At 27.3% G+C, this 4,583-nt stretch overlaps 1 long non-coding RNA gene across 1 annotated transcript in view; it reads right to left on the bottom strand.

The window, feature by feature from the left end:
- LOC110267483 overlaps positions 1-4,583 on the bottom strand; it is a 13,419-nt gene that overhangs the window by 8,270 nt on the left and 566 nt on the right. The gene's annotated exons all lie outside the window — the stretch shown is intronic.

Raw genomic sequence — 4,583 nt, 5'->3', positions numbered from 1 at the left:
TAATCTAATGTAACATAACCACTTTAATTTATAAAGTGAACCTATATAAATGCGAAGAAAAAAAATGTTAGAATGAAATGAAATCTTTTTGAATATTCCCTTTAATCTAATTTAATCTAAACTACTCTAATTTACAGTGAAGTTTCTATAAATGTATTATTTTAGAATTAAACCACACAAAAATCTAAACTAAGAAACTGACCAAGAACCTAAGAAGAAGAAAAAGAAAAAGAAGAATAAGTGAAGACTTAAAGAACGCAGGAATGACTAAAGAGGAAATAGATAATGCACTTTTAAAGATGGATATGAAGGATAATGAAGAAATGACTGAAGAGAAACTAGATGCTCTTTTAATGATGGATACGAAGGGGATGGAAGATATGCTTGCCTTGGACGATAATCAACCACCGCATTCTTGGGATGACAAGAAACAGTTTGTGATGGTTCTTGATGATAAGTGTTTGCCGAAAGCTATAGAAAACCGGGGGGAGAATGACACAGCATCACACTTGCAACTTAACTCCCCCTCTTTCTACCACCACATATGAGTATTCATCCATTACACCGCTGCACACTGCTGCTGACCGATTAATTATTGGCTCTGATACCACTTGTTGGGCCACCGTAAGAAGTTATCGACCAAAATCAGCTCTGATACTACTTATTGGGCACCGTGAGGACCATCGAATCGTCTCTGATACCTCTTGTTGTGTCATTGTAGGGAACTCTTAACCACCGGAAAGACTTCGAGTTGTTGGGCCATCGTGGGGACCACCGAATTGACTCTGATACCATTTGTTGGGCCGCTGTGAAAAACTCTTAACCATCGGAAAGATTTTGAGGAGGAGTCAAGTGAGAGAACGTAAAATGAGAAGACATCAGAGCCAACTAAAAACCTTCAGGTGTCAAGTTAATGGGTCTCTCGTCTTATAAACTCCTCATTCTTTTTTATTTTATTCAATGTGTGACTAATTCATGACACTCGTCACACTTGCTACTTAACAGAAGAACTTTTGTATAAAATTTGTTAATTATTATATCAAAATATCCCTAAGAGAGAGTTATGCAGAAGAACATGTTTGTAACTCCCATTTTGTGTTATACATTTATTTTTATTTTATAACATTTAATTCATTTAATTAAAAAAACAGAATTATATATATAATCATATTACTAAATATTAGATTTATAAAAAATATTATTAAAATATTATATATATATATATATATATATATATAAATTAAAAAAGTGTAGTCATCCAATTAAATTTACATTATATAAAAAATAAAAAATTCTAAAATAAAATTTTGAAGATGAAATCTTTTTGGATTTTATCCATAATCTAATGTAACCTAACCACTTTAATTTATAAAGTGAAGCTTATATGAATGTGAAGAAAAAAAATCTTAGAATGAAATGAAATCTTTTCGAATATTTCCTTAATCTAATTTAATCTAAACTACTCTAATTTAAAGTGAAGTTTCTATAAATGTGTTATTTTAGAATTAAACCAAACAAAAATCTAAACCAAAAAACTGACCAAGAAACTTAAAGAACGCAGGAAGAAGAATACATATATACTTAGCAATCTCCTAACTTTTAGGATTTATCTCTATTGTTAGAGAATTTCTACTAGTATATATGGATTAAATTTTATACTCCCGCATTATCTAGGTAAAAATATAAAATTAAATCCCTAATACATCAAATGTATATACTGATTGTTATCTTGAAGATAAAACTCCTGGTTGTCAGGCCGCTCTTTATAATCAAGAACATTAGAAAAACTAATTTCTAAAATTATAGTGTTCGAAACATATCAATTAAATCAAAATTTGATTTTTAATAGACTAATATTTAGCCTTATAAAACTATCAAATCAAATTTGACACTCTCAATATATACACTTATACATAAAAACAAATATTTTGATTCTTTTAAAATGACATTTCAAAGTTATCATAAAAAAAATCAAATAAAATTTGATTAAAATCATAACCATACAAAATAATTTAATCACAATTAAATAATTAAATTTAAAATAAATTAACTATTAATTTATTAGAAAACCATCTCAATAGAAATATATGCGCTTAAAAAAATTGAATTAATCCTATTAATTCATAAAATTTAAGAAAATAGGAATAAAATTTTAAACACAAAAAACCAAAGCTCTTATACCACTGAAGAATTACCATGTATTTATAAGTCATAACACGCAGTGAAAGAAAAGAAAGTAATCCTAAAGATCTATTTTGTGCTTAAATTTTATTCCAATAATTTAATATAGATCAGATCTAAATGCCTTTATACGCTTTAGTAAAAACTTTATTCTTCGATTGTACGAAGACTCTATGCGTATCCACACCGAGACCAACATTTGCTGTCAACTCCTTGACCAATGGACATCTGATCTAAATTGAGAAACCTCTTGCAACTCTTTGCACACCATAAAATTCTTATCCAAAAATTAGGCTCACATACATTTATGTGCGTAGAGGTAAAGGAATAAAACTCTTGTGTTTTATTCTCATCTGTAATTCCTTTACTCTTGGCATACATATATATAATATGAGATTTGTTACTGATTTTAAATTTGAATCTCAATTTAAATTTAAAACATATCTTTTTATTTTAAACTTGAATCTTTCAAATTCATGAATCATATCATAACTCGATTTGAAACAGAATCGGTTAGGATCTTATCCAAATTTGGAATTCAAATTTAGAAATAGAATAACTAATTATTCTCAAATCTCATTTAATTTTTTTAATTATCATATTATTATTATATTCTTGGTGCTAGCAGAGAATATAATAATATTCCATTTGAATTGATATAATTATTTATTTGATCAAATCAAAATAATAATTAAATAATTCTATAGCAAAGATTAGAACACTCGTTAGTGTGTGACCCCATAGGTTCAATACTAAACGGGTAGTAAATTAGTCATACTAAATCTACTAATCAGGGTTGGCGTCTAGCAACACTCCTTAGCGACCCGATAGTATGAAGTAATATATTTTTACTAAGAACCTCAGAATAACAAAGTATAATTCCTTCCATCTTTCCAGCTCTTGGTTATCCCTTAGAGTATGGTTTAATTGTCAAACTCTAACTTGTTACCATTATTATAATGAACTGTGAATGACTTAAGAAACTCATTTCTTCATTTATTCAATCCTCTTGGCCAAGGTTTTATTCATCTCAGTCATTATAATCATAGAGCTCAAACTCTTTACCGAGAGTTGACGGATTCCTTATTGACTAATCATTAATTCTACAAGTATTTAAATCATATCCAATATCCATTCAACTAGCACCTTAGGATATTAGGTGTTCGGAATCAAAGTATAATAAATACATTGTTAATTACTATAATAGTCGCAGGTCAAAGGAAACTCTATTACTATGTTCATCTTGAGAATATCCTATTGACAAATATACGGTAATTATAACCGTTAGGAATTCTCAAAGTGAGACAGTTCAATAGTCATATCTTTATATGTACCATCTATATATATAATTTAATAAATGAGATCTATTAATCTTCATCCAATGAAGACCATTATATATATATATTGATCTTTTCGAATTATTAATGTCCTTTTTTTAATAATCATATGACCAAGAACAATTTAAATTAAATTATAAAAAATTCATCTCTCAATATTATGATCACTATCACAAGGATAAATCTCTAAATTTAATCAAGGACCTTATTATATTAACATTTTAATATAATAATAATAACATTATTTAACATATGATTGATTGGATTGTGGTCATAGTCTTTATTTCCAACAAAGCTTAATACAAGTTTATTGTTGTGATGTGAATTTTGGTGTAGAGAGCGTATGGTATATTTTGTGATTGTATAATTTGTACAAGCTAAGGAAGATGGAACAATGGAATAGGTTAAATTATCGTAAATTTTTTAATTGTACGCTATATTTTTGTTAAGTTTTTTTTTGTAATAACTTATGAAATACAGAACACAACTCAATTTGTTTATGATGATTTTTCTATTTAACTATTAAAAATAGACAAAAATAATATAAGACTGTCGTTATAGATTTAATTTAATTTAAACTCTACACATATGATTAAGATTATTGGATTTGATATATCTCAAATGATATCTGAAAAATTATAGTAAATTCTCATAAAAATAGTTAAAATGAGACAACTTAAAAGAAAATTATGGACTTCTATGAAGTCAAAGTCAAGGACTTCCAATCTTTCCCCGAGCATTAACATAGTATGTCCTAATTTTTTTTTCTTAAAAGTAGGAATTTAACTTTAAGATTACAGTTTCAAGTCTTAGAATCAGCCACTTACTTATATGTTTATGGTTATCCATCTTGTGCTCTGTCCATGTGTCAAAGAATTCGTTAGTATTATTTAGTTAGACTAGTTTACACGCTCAATACTTGAGAGTTTTATTCTACAAAATAATTACAAACGGACAATGAATTATCATTTTTACGTGTTAGATATATTTTAAATACGATTCATTGATATTTGTTCGATATATATTTGTTGTGTTTTAATAAAAAATAAAATTTTTTTTGATATA

The sequence above is a fragment of the Arachis ipaensis genome, chromosome B02 (genome assembly GCF_000816755.2).
Source record: "Arachis ipaensis cultivar K30076 chromosome B02, Araip1.1, whole genome shotgun sequence".
Lineage (NCBI taxonomy): Eukaryota > Viridiplantae > Streptophyta > Magnoliopsida > Fabales > Fabaceae > Arachis > Arachis ipaensis.
The sequence above is the reverse complement of the archived record's forward strand: the minus strand, read 5'-3'. Positions and strand labels throughout refer to the sequence as shown.